Here is a 17,699-nt window from a genome sequence, read left to right as displayed (position 1 = left end):
TTTGTTTTGTTCACATTCAGAGACAGGTTGTTGGCTCTGCACCAGTCTGTTAGCCGCTGCACCTCCTCTCTGTATGCTGACTTGTCATTCTTACTGATGAGACCCACCATAGTCATCTCATTGGCGAACTTGATGATGTGATTTGAGCTGTGTATTGCTGCACAATCATGGGAATATTGGAACAATGGCGCTGCTCAGAGAGATGTTGAAGATGTCAGTGAGAACATCTGCTAGCTGGTCTGCACACTCAGTGAGCACTCTGCCAGGAATATTGTCTGGTCCAGCAGCCTTCCGTGGGTTGACCCTGCATAGAGTTTTCCTCACATTGGCTACGGTAAAACACAGCACCTGGTCATTGGGAAGAGGAGTGGTCTTCCTCGCCACCATCTCATTTTCCCCCTCGAAACGAGTGTAGAATTTGTTCAACGCATCTGGGAGAGAGGCATCATCAGCACAGGCAGATGATGTTGTCGTGTAGTTGGTGATGTCCTGAATGCCCTGCCACATGCACCGTGTGTCGCCGCTGTCCTGGAAATGGCTGTGGATTTGCTGGGCATGTGCACACTTTGCCTCTCTGATGGCCCGGGACAGTTTGGTCCTTGCTGTTGTTAGGGCTGCCTTGTCGCCTGCTCTGAAGGTGGAGTCACAAGTCCTCAGCAGCACACTCCCCTCCGCTGTCATCCATGGCCACAAATAGTATCTTAGACAATGGTCTCTTGTAGTCAACAGTCTGTTGGAGTTATAGACAAATCTGAACCCGTATCCAGCTCCATTTTCAGTTTCCCCCCCCACCAGATATTTCTAGTATTTATTTATTTATTAAATTTTAGAAAATTACTAAGAATTTTCAGTTTGATGCCAGACACATCTATTATGATATAGATGATTTTGTATCTGCTTCATTTGTACTATGCAGTTCTAGACATGACAGTTCACCCCTGTCAGACTCTGTGTTGTCTGATTCTGTCTTACATTCCGCAACTTTATGTATTTGCTTAATTTTCTGTTTGAGACTTTTGAGGTTGTGCTTTTTGTCTGCCTTGCACACTCTCTCTATGTGACCTTGTCTGTGAGACTTTCTGCAGACATTTCTTTGAACCAACAGTTATTTGCATCATGGGAGGATTTGCCACATTGATAACACCTTTGGCTTTTTGCACCATTCAGGGAAATTTTGTGCATTTCACATTCTAACCTCCTTTTCTGTCATTCTGCTGCAGACTCTGAACGGTATTGCAATGGTCAATGCCCATTCTAAGGTTAGGTCTCTTCCTGCCAGTAGCCTCATCTGAGTGCTTTGACTATGTATGCCACACCCAAGCATGTCATAAATGCATCAGGAAGTCCATCCGTAAAGTCACATCACAGTACTGGGAAAGTTTGCACCGTTCTGCAATGTATTCACAAAGGATTTCATCTTTTCACTGGTTCCTTTTGACATTTCTAAATTTCTCAGCTACTACCAGTGGTTTAGGGCTCAATAATTTTGTAAGATTGCAACAATTTTGTCGCATATCTTTCTTGCTGGCCTTTCAGGAGTTACTAGGTTGTGTAAGGGACTGTGCGTCTTTGCACCCATTAAGCTAAGTATAAGGGCTTTTGTTTGTTCCTCAACGTTGTTCACATTACAATACAGTTCAGCCCTCTCGATATATGACTTCTGGCCTTCATTAGCACTATCAAATTCGTTAACTTTCCTGACTGAAACCATCACCATGTTATTTTCACTTTAAATTCAGTCTGTCTTTCACTGTTACTCATGCGTTGATTTGTTAGCGTCCATGACAGCTTTCTCGTGCGTTTAACTTTCGCTGTTTTGTCCCGTAACTGTTGGAGCAGTTGGTGATATTCTCTGACATTCAGGGTTATCTACGTCGCCAATTTGGATTGGATTAAATACGCACATGGGAGATGTCTTTAACAGGTGTACTCACATTGTAGCGAGAGAGAGAGGATAATGTGCATTTGTAGACAACAGTGTTTATCGCCCAAATATGTTTTCTTTAATTTGTTCTCAGCTGGTCAGAAGGCTGAGAATCTCCCATCTTAGGGTCACCCATTTAATCATCTACAGCTCTGCTCAAGGTGACACTTCCTCCAGAAACAATGTTTTTGTTGTTTCATTGCGCTCAAATAAAATGAAAACAGACAATTTCCCACAGAAGAGAAACACCATTTCTTAAATTCTCTGCTGTTGGTGTAGGTTTAATTTTGTCACATATACCAAAATCCAAAGAAAAACCTGGTTTGTAGGCCATCATACACACAGTATACTGATATAGTGAAAAGAAGACAGACTGCAGAATATAATTCAATAATTTAATAGTTCCACTTAATATCAGAGAATGTATACAATATACAGCCTGAAATCCTCATACTTCACAGACATCCTCAGGACAAAAGAACAAACCCCAAAAAATGAATGACAGCAAAACGTAGGAACCCAAAAGCCCTATTCCTCTCTCCCGGGCACAGTTACAGTTACAGAGAAAGTGCAGTGCAGGTAAACAAATGGGTGCAAAGGTTGTATCAAGGTTGATTAGGAGCACAAGAACTCAACTTTAGCATACGAGTGGTCCATTCAAGAGTATAATAACAATCGGAATGAAGCTGCCCTCAAGTCTCTCGAGTGTACTCTCAAGCTTTTAAACTTTCTGCCTAACATGAAATGGGAAAAGAGGGAATGACTGGGATGGAAGGTGCCTTGATTAGTTTGGTTACTTTCTTGAGGCGGAAGGAAGTGTAGACAGAGTCAACAGAAGGGAGGCTGGTTTGCATTTATAATTCTCTGTAATTACTTACGGCCTCAGGCAGAGCAGTTGCCATACCAAGCTGTGATACATCCAGACTCTGATGCTTCTTAAAAAAATTGTTAAGAGTCCTCAAGGATTTGCTGAATTTCCTAACCATTCTGAACTACTGGATGATGGCCTCCCACACTTCTCCACTCTAATGTCAAAAGTTTAGCCCTTCATTGGCTAATTAAAGTCTCAATATTTGAATGTTGCCACTGGCCTTGATGAATGTGAGTCACACAGATCTAGCAAAGCCTGTGGTGGTAACATCCCCTTTCCCAGTCCCTGCTGTTGTAAGATGTCAGATTCCTGGCACCTGCAGCTGCTATGTCTTAAGCTGGCTGAGCAGCCCACTACAATACAGAACTATTAATTAACTTGTGTAACATTAGGTGGCGTACTAAATGAAGAGCAGAACATAAACAGTTGATTAAAGTGGAAGCGGAAGAATCAAAACATTATGAAATATATACTTTTAAATCTATCGTTTGAATTATTCACATGAGGAAACTGCAATACTCATCTATAAAATTCCTGTTTTTTTAGTGTGCCATTAAAGCCCAATTAGGCTTCGTGTGACTACACAAATGATTTTCAGGGCAGGTTTGTAAAAAGTTAAATTCACTTTAGATCAAATGATTTCACCTTGCTTGTGGTGAAGAGCTATACTTGGCATGAACATTCTAGATCACCGACAATTTAAGATTTCTTCATTATGCTAGGCTTCATGAAATTCCCAGCACTCCTTAGAGTTACACATAGTAATAACAGTGAGTTCTGATAATTTCACCATCGCTACAACTACAACTTTTAAAATGTCAACTACACCAAGATCCTTCAAAATAGATCTTCATGAGAATTCATCCATTAACATGGAATTTATCTTCTCTCTATATTGTACAATATTACAAACAGAAATATTTGGAATTAATGTTAAAACTGTATGATCTAAATAATAATAGAGAATAATTAATCAGCTTAATTCCAGTGTCCCTATGATCCTGCTTTGTCTTAAGTCTTAACCAATTAAAAAGTCAGCTGATCAATATGATTGCTTTGCCTAATATTTAGTCCAATTAAATGTGAAACAAGAAAACCTGATAGAGGTGTACAAGAGAGGCATTGATCGTGTGGACAGTCAGAGGCTTTTTCCCAGGGCTGAAACTGCTAGCACAAGAGGGCATAGTTCTAAGGTGCTTGGAAGTAGGTACAGAGGAGATGTCAGGGGTAAGTTTTTTATGCGGAGACTGGTGAGAGCGTGGAATGTGCTGCCAGCAATAGTGGTGAAGGTGGAAACGATAGGGTCTTTTAAGAGACTTCTGGATAGGTACATGGAGCTTAGAAAATAGAGGGCTATGGGTAAGCCTGGGTAGCTCTAAGGGAGGGATATGTTCAGCACAGCTTTGTGAGCTGAAGGGCTTGTATTGTGCTGTAGGTTTTCTATGTTCTATGTTCTAAGAAAACATTTAAATGTGAAATCCATAAACATTGTTTTAATTGAACTAAACACTAATCCAGCTAAATATGAAATTGGAACTCTGAGGAATTAAGGAAGGATGGCTGATGTTGAACTTCACACTGTAGAGTGACTGGATAGAGCCCTCCACAATGTCAGCCTGAATTCATATCAACCTCACTTCACGACTCTGACTGAATCTGTTACACAAGGCTACAATATTAAAATAACTGATCTCACAAATTTGGATCACACAAACCCTTCTAGGTAACTTTTTGTTCCTTTGTCCTTTCTTTGGATTTGAGGTTGATTAGGCAGCGAAAACTGCTGGCCAGTAACCTGGTCTTATCTCATATCCCATCAAATTTATTCTGGAGTTTCTTTGTTTAACCCAACAATGAGTTTAGATCACTAAGGACACAAAAGAATTAGGTAAAATTAAAACAGGCTCTTGAAACATTAATTTGATAAGAGACGCCAACTAAATTCCTCAGCCTGAGAAAGATGTGTTTAGTTAGCAACCATAACAAAAATATTTTATGACAGTAAGTTCTCTCAATATCAACTTAATGCATGATAGAGAATAAGAGTAAATAAAGAGAGAAAGTACAAATAAATTCACAAGAAACTGAGCTAGAACTAATGACAGAAATTTAAAGTGAAACGGAAAATGTTGAAAAAACGTGAGATACTTGTATGTTGGCTGAACACAGATAAGCAGCATAAAGGGAGATACTAATTAAGCATTCTCAAGAAATTCTGGTCACAAGAAAGATTTTGTGGGACTATTGCTTATTGATAGCATTCAAAATGCAAAATCAGCATTTGCTAAAACAATCTTGTAGAAAACCGAAGAATAACTAGTTTACACACAATTAATTTAATTTATGGTATCTGTCAGACATTCTGACAAGACAAGACAACAGGGTCTCAGACTTTGGAACAATATAAACAGGATTGTGCTGGCTGCGGGAAGCAAAAATATCCCAGAAGAATCAGCAAAGTATAGCCAGAGGCCAGTTTATTAGGTACACGTGCTTGTTAATGCAAATATCTCATCAGCCAATCATGTGGCAACATCTCAATGCATAAAATCATGCAGACATGGTCAAGAGGTTCAACAGTTGCTGAGACCAAGCATTAGAATGAGGATGAAATGTGATCTAAATGATTTGACCATGGAATGATTATGATGCCAGCTGGGGTGATCTGAGTGTCTCAGAAACTGGGGTTTTCACACACAACAGACATTCGAGTTCACAGAGAATAGTGGGGGAAAAAACAACCAGCAAGTGGCAGTTCTGTTGGTAAAAATGAGAGAATAGCCAGACTGGTTTAAGCTGATAGGAAGGCTACAGTAACTCAAATAACCACACGTTACAGCAGTGGTGTGCAGAAGGATATCACTGAATGCGCAACACGTTGAACCTCTAAGGACATGGACGACAGCAGCAGAACAGCAAGAACTTTCACTCAGTGGCCACTTTATCAGGTTCAGGAGGTACCTGGTAAAGTGGCCACAAAGTGTATCTGCAATGGATAAGCAAGATTTTCTGAGTGGAACCCATGCTGTGTTCAGTTTAACATTCTGGATGGTTTCCCTAAAAAAGGTCAAAGGGAAAGATCAGAATTAGTTTTATTTTCAGACATATGTCATGAAAAGCATTGTTGGGTAACAGCACCACAGTGCAAGACATAAAGGTTACTCTAAGTTATAAAAAATAAATTAATTAATGGTGTGAAAGATGAATAAAGAGGTGGCATTCATGTGTTCATGGACTGTTCAGAAATCTGATAACAGAGGGGATGAAGCTGTTCTTAAAGCATTGAGAGTGGGTCTTGATGCTCCTGTACTTCCTGATGGTAGTAATGAGAGGCAAGCAGGTAGTGACTGTCCTTAATGATGGATGCTGCCTTTGTGAAGATGTCCTTGATGGCTGGGAGGCTTGTGACCATGATGAAACTAGCTGAATCTACAACCTTTCACAATTGTTTTTGATCCTGTGCAATGGAACCTACATATAGGTAGTGATGCAGCCAGTCAAAATGCTCTCCATTGTAGAAATTTGCTAGAGTCTTTGCTGACATATCAGATCTCCTCAAACTCCTACTGAAGTATAGCCATTGGCATGCCTTCTTCCTGATTGTATCGATGTGTTGACTCTGAGGTAGATATTCTGAGCCCTGGAACTTGAGGGTGCTCACCTCTCAATGAGGACTGAGGTGTGTTCTCCTCACTTCCCCTTCCTGAAGTCCAAAGTCAATTCCTTGATCTTCTTGGTGCCGAGTGTGAGGTTGTTATTGCGACACCACTCAACCAGGCAACCTATCTGTCTTCTGTACACCTCCCCCTCACCATCTGAGATTCTGCCAGTAACAGTGGCATCACCGGTGAATTTATAGATGGCATTTGCATTGTGCTTAGCTACACACTCGTGGGTGTAGAGAGAGTCGAACAGCGAGCAAAGCACGCATCATTGATGTATGCCAGGAGGAGATGTTATTTCCCATCTACATAGACTGTGGTCTCCTGATTGAGGAAGTCAAGGATCCGGTGGCAGAGGAAGGTACAGAGGCTCATGTCTGGAAGCTTATTGATTAGTACTGAGGGGATGGTGGTGTTGAACACAGAGCTGTAATCAATAAACAGCAGCCTGGCTTAGTTGTTGCTGTTATCCAGGTGATCGAAGGCTAAGTGGAGAGCCAGTGAGGTTGCATCCACTATAGCCCTATTGTGGTGGTAGGCAAATTACAGTTGGTCCAGGTCCTTACTTATCCAGGAGTTAATTCTAGCTGTTCGGTTTCACCCTGCCTCAGCTGTCATGTCTCCAATTGCATCTCTAACTTCACATGGAATTGCCATTTTGCTTGCATTATGCCCTACCACAGGTCATACCTGGACTTCTTGTTGGGTTCTGGATATCTGGTCTTGAACTCTACGGATCTAGCCCTCAGCAGATGGTGAATCTCCTGGTTTCTGATCTAGGTCAGTCCAATATGTTCGTGAAGGCACACACACATCCTGGTAGGAACTACAGGCCCAGTCTATTTAATACCTTATGTAACAAATTATTGAATAACATAAACTCATTGAGTCTTCTATCAACAATATCTTGGAGGTTGCAGTGATCAAAAATCTAATCAGGCCAATTGCATAAATATTGAAGCTGAAAGAACTTACCTGATGAATTTCCAAAGATATCCATCTCTAGCATACTGATCTGATGGATAAAGATCTGATGGCATACTCTGCTTGCCTTGGTACTTGCAACACCAACAATACAGAAAACCTGATAGCATTCAGGATAAAACTTCCTGCCTGAATTACATCCCATCTATTACCCTAAGCATCCATTCATTCCATTTACATTGGCATGGCAGCTGTATGCCAAGATTTCTCCCAAGTTCCATCACCTAGAAGGACAAAGGAAGTAGATGCCAAGGGACGCTGCTATATACAAAGTTTCAGACTATTACGTCTTCAAAGATAAAACACAATTTTTAATTGTATTGTGCATAAATGCAGAAACTTTCCACCAGCAGGGCTCTGGAGGTACCTTTATCATAAAGATTGCAGCATTTTGAGAAGGTGCCTCAATACTATAATGACAAGAGGAATTAAGGATAGGAAATATAAGCTGGACTCAACAGAAAATCCTGGGTCCTGAATGAATGAAAAATAAATACAAGTCACTGTTCTCATAATATCCAAGCTGATGACTGTTGTAACCTCCAAACTTCTAATGTGTTCACGTTCACTTACAATATCATAAAAAAGCCAATCAATTACACTATTAAATCTGAATGGTCAATTTTTATATACTTTTGTTTCTGAATATTGCAATGAACTCCAGTTCTTAAGTAATACTCTATTATTTGCACAGCTCAGAAAATATCAATATCTAGTATCATGATGATACTCAAATATTTTCCATCTGGCCAAGGACCTTCTGAATACTTAATCCTTCCAGCTTCTGCACAATATATTCCAAAAGAAGAGGACACAGGACTCACTGAAAGATGAATTGTGTATTGTTATTACAATATAACACATGCATTGCATGTGATTTTTATGTTAATTTTCTTAGAGAAGGAGAGTAACAAATACAATTTCTAAATGCTGGTCATCAATATCAACACACACAAAACTCTGGAGGAACTCAGCAGGTCAGGCAGCATTTATGGAAATGAATAAACAGTCAGTGTTTCAGGCCGGAACACCTCATCAGGACTGGAAAAGAAGGGGGAAGATGCCAGAATAGTTAGGGGGAGAGGAAGGAGGACAAGCTAGAAGGTGATTGGTGAAGCCAGGTGGGTTGGAAAGGTAAAATACTGGAAAATAATGAATCTGAAGGGAAGGAGAGTGAATCATGGGAGAAAGGGAAGAAGGAGGGGCACTAGGGCGAAGTGAGAGGTAGGAGAGGAGAAGAGGTAATGGGCCCAGAGTGGGGAATAGAAGAAGAGGGAAGGAAGAGAGGTAAAGAAAAACAATATTACTAAAGGAATCAATGTTCATGCCATCAGGTTGGAAGCTAAATGGACAGAATTTGAGGTGTTGCTCCTCCAACCTGAGAGTGGCCTCATCGTGACATAAGAGGGAGCCATGGACCAATATGTCTGATGCACCATCAATAACTCTCGGAGTCATGAGGCGAGATATAGACTTTTATTGGCTGGAAGAAAGAACAAGCAGCAAGTGACCACCACACTACATCCTGGAGAATGAGGGCGGGGCTCAGGCCTCAATTGCCTTTATACCGGGGTCCGTGGGAGGAGCCACAGGAGCAGTCAGCAGGGGGCGTGTCCAGACAAGTATATGTAGTTCACCACATTCACCCCCCCTTTGTTTTAAAAGAGAGTCCCCATGGGGCGAAGTTTCTTACAAGTATATTTACAGGTTAAGTCTATCAGGTTGTCGAATCTGTCGCTGCGATTTACGTAGCACCGGCTATGATTGCACCGGAGACGGTGGTTGTGCTGGTTCCGGCCTGACTGGGGGTGTCAACCCACTAGGCGTCAGTGATCCCTCATGCGTGTGCGAGGCGCCTGGTACATGCGTGTGTGAGACGCCCGGTATGGGAGTGTCGTGAGGAGTCTGTGTAGGTCTCGGTGTGCGCGGTGTCACCTCGGGTACAGGGTTCATAGTTACCGTGGAGTGTTCGGGGTAGTGGTCTGCTGCTCCTGCGGGCGCCAGGTCGCGGACGGAGACCGTGTCCTCCCGCCCATCAGGTAAGACCACGTAGGCATACTGGGGGTTTGCATGTAGTAGGTGAACCCTCTCGACCAGCAGGGAGTATTTATTGCTCCTCACATGTTTCCGGAGCAGCACTGGCCCTGGGGATGTCAGCCAAGCCGGTAGGGTGGTCCCAGTGGCAGACTTCCTGGGAAAAGAAAATAGGCGCTCATGAGGGGTGGCATTGGTGGACGTACATAACAGGGAGCGGATAGAGTGGAGTGCCTCAGGGAGGACCTCCTGCCATCGAGAGACCAGCTACCCTTTTGACTTAAGGGCTAAAAGTGTGGCCTTCCACACTGTGGCATTCTCCCTCTCCACCTGTCCATTTCCCCAGGGATTATAGCTCGTGGTCCTACTAGTAGCAATACCCCTAGCCAGCAGGTACTGGCGCAGCTCATCACTCATAAAGGAGGACCCTCTATCACTGTGGATATAGCAGGGATATCTGAACAGAGTGAAGAGCTGGCACAGGGCTTTTATGACAGATGTGGCAGTGGTGTCGGGGCAGGGGATGGCAAACGGGAACCACGAGTACTCGTCGATAATGTTGAGAAAGTAGACATTGCGGTCGGTGGAGGGAAGGGGGCCCTTAAAGTCAACACTCAGTCGCTCAAAGGGGCGGGTGGCCTTGATAAGTTGCGCCTTTTCAGGACGGTAGAAGTGCGGTTTGCACTCAGCGCAGACTTGGCAGTCCCTGGTCATCGTCCTGATGTCCTCAAGGGAGTAAGGCAGGTTCCGGGCTTTCACAAAATGGTAAAATCGGGTGACCCCCGGGTGGCAAAGATGTGCATGGAGGGCGTATAGCTGGTCGAGCTGTGCGCTGGCACACGCTCCCCGGGATAGGGCATCAGGGGGCTCATTGAGCCTTCCAGGCCAGTACAGGATATCATAGTTGTAGGTGGAGAGTTCTATTCTCCACTGCAAAATTTTATCATTTTTGATTTTGCTCCACTGTTGGTTGCTAAACATGAATGCAACTGAGCGCTGGTCGGTCAGCAATGTGAACCTTTTGCCGGCGAGATAATGCCTCCAGTGCCTAATAGCTTCCACTATGGCCTGGGCTTCTTTCTCCACCATGGAGTGCTGAGTTTCGGGGCCTTGAAGGGTACGAGAAAAGAATGCTACTGGCCTGCCTGTCTGATTGAGGGTAGCAGCCAGCGCGAAATCGGAGGTGTCACTCTCTACTTGGAAGGGAATGGTCTCGTCCACCACATGCATCATTGCTTTGGCAATGTCCCCTTTAATGCGGCTGAAGGCCACGCGGGCCTCGGCAGAGAGGGGAAATGTGGTAGACTTGACCGGGGGTGGGCCTTGTCTGCATAATGGGGGACCCATTGGGCGTAATAGGAAAAGAAGCCCAGGCACCGTCTGAGGGCTCTGAGGGTGGTGGGAAGAGAGAGTTCCAACAGGGGGCGCATACGGTTGGGATCAGGGCCAATGACCCCGTTCTCCACGACATACCCAAGGATAGCGAGTTGGGTGGTTCCGAACACACACTTGTCCCTGTTATAAGTAAGGTTCAGGGCTTTGGCCACTTGGAAAAATTGTTGGAGGTTGGTGTTGTGATCCGGCCAGTCGTGACCACAGATGGTGGTGGCTCCTCCCACGGACCCCGGTATAAAGGCGATTGGAGACACAGCCCCGGCCTCAGTCTCCAGGATGTTGTGTGGTGGTCAATTGCTGCTTGTTCTTTCTTCCAGCCAATAAAAGCCTATATCTGGCCTCATGTCTCCGAGAGTTATTGATGGTGCATCAATTTTATTGGCTGGAAGAAAGAACAAGCAGCAAGTGACCACCACACTACATCCTGGAGACTGAGGCCGGGGCTGTGTCTCCAATCGCCTTTATACCGGGGTCCGTGGGAGGAGCCACAGGAGCAGTCAGCAGGGGGGCGTGTCCAGACAGGTACACGTAGTTCACCACAATGTCAGAACATGAATGGAGATAGGAACTAAAATGGTTGGCCATCGGGAAATACTGCTTTTGGTGGATGGAGAGGAGGTGCTTGACAAAGCGGTCCCCAAATTTATGTCAGGTTTCAACAATGTAGAGGAGGCTGCATTGCCAATGAATGATTTCTTTTACAACCCGAGAGCTGTGAGATGCTTTCACAGGAAACATCACTTGCCAGCTTGATGCTAGCTAATGGTTGCAAGAAACTGTGATGTTGGATGATAGATTTTGAAACCCTCGCTGACCCGTTCTATGCATCAGTGTTCGAATAGTAATCAGTTAGGCCAGTTGGCATCGGCTTTGCTCGGCTTATATTTTTCCTTCTGTCATTTGTGAGTGAACACTGGTTATTCAGCGATATTAAAAGGAAATACTGTATGTAGATCAGCATCTCCATGAATTCTTATGTTTTTATTGTTATAAATATGTCGAATATTTATTTCCTGTACTTCCATCAACAATTTCATGTGAGACATTGTTTTCAGTGATGAACCTGCTCGAGTCTAATTATAGGAGGAGACTTACTGATGAATATTGTGCTCTGTGTATCGCTCTCAAGATGTGTCATTGTTAGTGCAACAACAAAAGTCTCACTGGGAGCAAAGTGTGTTTACTTTCCTTTCCTTCATCTTATATGAATATATACCAGCTTATAAAATTCATGATCATGTTTCTTCTGTTACTTATGATGTACAATAACAATACTATTGAGAAATTATGCTATTACTCAATTGTCTTTTTAAAAAATTAATATTAATAATGTTTGAACAAGTTTTCTAAAATGCTTGGTTTATTTCAATTGTCCTCTGTTAAACTTTTAGTACAACAATGAATGCATGTAAATAAGCTCCTTAAGAATGTCCATAATTATTGTTATAAATTTATTAATCAATGTTGATCTCTTCTCAAAATTACCATGGCACATTTTTTTAGATTATTAACACAAGAGATTCAACAGATGCTGGAAATCCAGAGCAACACCCACAAAATGCTAGAGGAACTCAGCAGGTCAGGCGACTATGGAAATGGAGAAACAGTCAATGTTTTGAGCTGAGACCCTTCATCAGGAGTGGAAAGGAAGGGGAAAGATGCCAGAATAAAAAGGTGGGAGGGAGGGAAGGAGGATAAGCTAGAAAGTGACAGGTGAAGTCAGATGATAGGTGAAAGTACAGGGCTAGAGAAGAAGGAATCTGATAGGAGAGGAGAGAGGACCATGGGAGAAAGGAAAGAAGGAGGGGCACCAGGGGAGGTAAGAGGCAGGTGAGGATAACAGCTAACTTCTTCTTCAAGGACAGGCCATCAGAGATGTCTCCTTTCTTCAAAGAACAGGGTTTCCCTTTCCCTACTCCTGATGCTGCCCTCACCATATCTCCTCCATTTCCCTCATCTTCCCACCTCATCTTCCTACCACCTTAACAGGGATAGATTTCCTCCTGTCCTCACCTACCTCCCCACGAGCCTCTGCATCCCAACACATCATTCTCAGCAACTTCCACTGTCTTCTGTGGTATCTTCGTGGATTTATGGAATTCATTGCCACATATAGCTGTGGAGGCCCAATCATTGAGGGTGTTTAAGGAGGAGATTGATAGGTATCTAATTAGTCAGGGTATCAAGGGATATGGGGGAAAAGCTGGAAATTGAAACTAGATGGGAGAATAGTTTAGCTCATGGTGGAGTGGCGGAGCAGACTCGATGGGCAGAGTGGCCTACTTCTGCTCCTATGTCTTGTGATCTTGTATCCTACCACCAAACACATCACCTCCCATGCTTCACTTTCCACGGGGATTACTCCCAACATGATTCCCTTGTCCACTCCTCCCTCCCCACTAATCTCCCTTCTGGTACATATCCCTGCAAGCAAGAGAAATGCTAGACCTGCCAAGTGACCTCTTGCCTCACCTCTATTCAGGGCCCCAAGCAGCTCTTCTAAGTGCGGCCACACTTCACCTGAGAATCTGCTGGGCTCATCCATTGTACTTGGTGCTTCCATTGCAGTCTCCTCTACATTGCTGAGACCTGGCATAAACTGGGGGACCGTTTCATTGAGCACCTCCGCTCTATCAGCAAAAGGCAGAATTTCCCAATGGCCAAACATTGGAATTCCTATCCCCAATCCCCTTTTGATACATTGGTCTGTAGTCTCCTCTTTGGTCTTCTGCCACGACAAGGCCAGTCTGACGGTGGAGGAGCAACACCTCATATTCATCGAAGTAGCCTCCAACCTAGTGGTATGAACATTGGTTCCTCATTCCGTTTTTTTCTTCTTTTCCTGTCCCTCCTTCCCTCTTATTCCATTAACTACTCCGGCCTCTTACCTCTTCTCACCCCCTGCCTCTCACCTGCCCCTGGTACCCTTCCCTTTCTCCCATGGACCACTCTCCTCTGCTATCAGGTAATTTCTTCTCCAGCCCTCTACCTTTCCCACCACCTTCCAGCTTGTCCTCCATCCTCTCCCCACCTTTCTATTCTGGTATCTTCCCCCCTTCCTTTCCAGTCCTGATGAAGGGTCTCAACTCAGAAGTTCGACTGTTTATTCATTTCCTTGAACGCTGCCTGACCTGCCAGGTTCCTCCAGCATTTTGTGTCTGTTTTTAGATTATCAGCAGTTTGGGCACACTCTCTCAAAAAGGATTGCCACCCCTGTGTTTCACACTCTGAACATGACCACATAATTCCCATTGAACACATTCCTTGCAGCCTCTAGCCCTTCGCTTCTGGCTGCTTCTGATCTTCCCAGGGCATTGAAACGGCCGCATGACTGACACATCTCTCTTCTTTGCTACTTTTCTCGTCCATCTGTCCACTTTGCACTGATGTTCGAAAATAACAAAAACTCGCACATGATCAGATGTTCATGGATGCAGCAGGCTGGGGAAGTGCCTTGTGCAAAGTAGAAAAACTATCAGAAAATAATCGACTGAATGGCTGATTTTCTGCTCTGTAAGCTCTATTACAGTAATCGGACAATAATTTGCCTCTCAGATTCACTTTATTTGTAAACCTCATTCCTTTCAGTGCCTGTATCGACCCTTTCCATTTCTAGCATAGTGTCTTCTTATTTAAAACATACTTCCTCACCTCTGCTCTGATGCCTGTTGTTTTTAAATATCTTCCATCCACTCAGCTTTGCCCGTTTGTCTTCCCTGGTTGTCAGCCATGCTCTGAAATGTCAATAATATCAATACTCTCATTGACCTGCGAGCCTCAAACTGGGGAAGGTGGCCATGGTCCAGAACATTTCCTGCAACTCTCTATCAAAGGGAAACACTGCGATAATTGGAAAAACAGAAGAAGGTGACATATTGGTGCAGCAGTTACTGCTGCTTCACACCTCAAAGGATCCATATTTGATCCTACCCCTGGAAGCTGTCAGTACAGAGCTCTTCTCCCAAAGGCATATTGGTAGGTTAATTGACTCCTGTAAATTACTATTTACTAAAGGTTAGTGGCAAAAGAAATTGAAAGGTAATTGATAGATCCAGTGAACACAATTAAGTTAAAGGAATGTAAGAAAATGGGGGAATACAAGTGATGGGTTTGTTCCTCTGGGAGCTGACATGGACTCAGTGGGCTTATAGTCTCCTTGGGCTGACAAATGCACTAAGGTCACAAATATTTCTGATGCTGTATACTAACTACAGCCCAAGGCAATGAACTTTTTATGGAGGGAATTTGTCACAGTAGATTTGAAAGAATTTAGGAATGTTTCCATATCTCTTGGTTACTACATTCCCTGAAAGACTTAGTTCATTTTGATTCAAAATGATGAAGTGCATGAAGTGTGGTTTTTGCTAAGTCCCTTTTCAACAAAAGTAGATTTATTATAGTGAGGGACTATTTAATATTTTTCAAGGGTTTGGAGTTTTTCCCAAGGCGATAAATTATTTGTTGAGAATGTGATTTAAATGTATGTTTACTGTTGTTCAACTGCTTCCTATACATATTAAGGAAAACTTAACATTTATTTGAAAATGTACAAGCTGAAATGTCTGCCTTCTTGTGGACATTAGTAGAGAGGATCACAAATTTCAATTAGCAATATCTTTAATGGTGGTCTTTAAAAATCATAGTAGTGATACATACGACGAAAGTGGCCAAGTAAAAACATGCTCTCCGACAACCTGTACAAAGAAAACTAATTTTATTTCTGCATCCTTAGATGCTGGAAGAAGATGAATCAACACAGAGCATTTTATCGTTTAACTTTTCAGAACTGCTGATTATTTTGTGCACATTGGGATTCTTCTATATTGCTTGCCCCACAATAATGTAATGCAAGCTTTAGCATTGCATTCATTACTATTTGAGCATTGCACCTCAGCCCTTCCTAGTGACATAATTGAACACAAGTCTGGGAGATGATGAGACGAAGCAAAAGAACATTTTCTCAATTGCCGAAATTCAGAGAGCTGATCTGGGTATTTTCTTATAACATATTCTTATGGAAGGTGGCTAAATAAGGTGAAAGTTTGTAGGACCTCTTTGCCTTCCACTACTCTCCACAGCACTGAAGTAATTATAACAGAACTTTGGGAACCACCTCATTGGCATCAATTGCCACTTCAAACATCCAAACTTCCTTCTTTCGACTTGATTCTAGAGTTTTTTTTTAGCTCTTTTGACTGACACTGGAAATGGTGTTATATGAGCTACAAAAACAGGAAAAGCACTGCAGAGGTTTTTGGCAACTTCTTTGGCTGACATCACACGACCCTCAGCTTCACCGATTTCATTTTTTAGCTCAAACCGATTAGTGTTTGTGAAGAGTCACGATTGTGGATTCATGGTGAAAGGAACAGCTGTGTTCTATACCATTATGAGACTCAACTGCCCTCTGTCAGTAAGTCTGCTCTTCACTTGCACCCGCATACCTTCTCACTGAAGGAAGTCTGATAACTATTGGGCTCCATGTTCAAAGGGATTTCAAGGCATTCTGAATCAGTCTAGTCAATCAAAGACACTGCTGTTGTTTACATGCTCCACAGCAATCTCTTTAATAGGTTGATTGAAAGTTCTACATTCTTTACAACATTTTGTGATAAATAGTTCTACTATTAACTTTTCCAGCCTTGATTATCGATCTGCTATTCTTGAGAATTTGTGATTTTATTTTTTATGGGATTTTGTTATGGCAGTGTCTGGAGAGAAAGCTTTTAAAGGTGTTCTCCATATACACCGCACACTGAATGTGTAATGTCTGAGCTTATGCCTGATCTCAACCAAAATTAACATTATAATCATGATTTCAACTTTGAACATACATCCCTGATGTTGGACCGAATCATATGCACTTTGCAGATATGAGAAGTTGGAACATTATTGTCAAGCTTGTTTTTGCTTTATAACATAATGCCAAAAATGCAACAAAATGTCTCTATTTTCTATTGTGGACGATAATTGATTACAGCCCTAATGACAGCTAAGCAGATACACGTATTATGCATTTCGAGATTTTCTCTGGAATCAGCTGAAACGAGGAATAATGCAGTTGTGCAGGGAAAACAGAACAAAATATAAATACTATAAAGTGAAAGCAATGATTACTTACCGGTGAGACTGCTATACTGTCCTGTCATCAAATCATCAGCATCCTTCTAATGACAGATGAATAAAGTTCGGCAAGAAACCCACAACACGTGAGTTTTAATTATTATTAAATAAAGGCTGCAACCCTATGAACATAAAACCAAAAACGAGAATAAACGGAAGAAGTTTCTTCAGGTCCTGCTCATCAGGAAGATGTGCAGCGTGTGCCCTGTCTTCTTGCGACTGAAATACTGAGCAAGCAGAATTCTGCAGGCTGCAAAAGCCAGCTCTGCAAATGCCTGTTACGCCTGTGCAGAGGCTTCTTAAAGCCGCACTGTTAAAGATATGCTGACAGCCCAGAAGCACTTAGTCACACGTTCTTTTTTTATTAACAGTCTCCTTTAATATGATTTAGATACAAACTGTAGTGACAGAGGTAGGTCGGGTTTATGTAAGGACCGTCATTTAATAAAGAAAATTACAGTCAGTAAAATTGGAACAGTTCGGCATTTTTTGTTGCATTTGCTTAATCCAGAATAAATTAACTCCTATCATAGCTGCACTTCTCACATACCCACATAAGAGTATGAATGGCACAAAAGAGTCACAGTGTATTCAAGTGAAAATGTGCCCTTCTGATACAATGTGCAATTTACATATAAATAACAACTCAACATGCACTCATTTCTGAACGTGTAGTACAAATAAATTTGATTTAACTTCACTGCAC

At 42.6% G+C, this 17,699-nt stretch overlaps 1 protein-coding gene across 3 annotated transcripts in view; it reads right to left on the bottom strand.

Annotated features, from left to right (window-relative positions):
• Positions 1-17,203, bottom strand: part of LOC140727862 (galactosylgalactosylxylosylprotein 3-beta-glucuronosyltransferase 1-like) — a 129,192-nt gene extending 111,989 nt beyond the window's left edge. For 2 of the 3 annotated variants that reach the window (XM_073045723.1, XM_073045725.1), the window contains exon 1: positions 16,992-17,203. The gene's annotated coding sequence lies outside the window, so the exon portion shown is untranslated. Of the gene's footprint in view, positions 1-9,400; positions 9,633-16,991 lie in introns of all 3 variants that reach the window. The other variant, XM_073045724.1, reaches the window with a different exon arrangement.
• Positions 17,204-17,699: the final 496 nt, after the last annotated feature.

This window comes from Hemitrygon akajei, chromosome 5, assembly GCF_048418815.1.
Source record: "Hemitrygon akajei chromosome 5, sHemAka1.3, whole genome shotgun sequence".
NCBI classification, from domain to species: domain Eukaryota; kingdom Metazoa; phylum Chordata; class Chondrichthyes; order Myliobatiformes; family Dasyatidae; genus Hemitrygon; species Hemitrygon akajei.
This window is presented reverse-complemented; position numbering and strand designations above follow the sequence as displayed.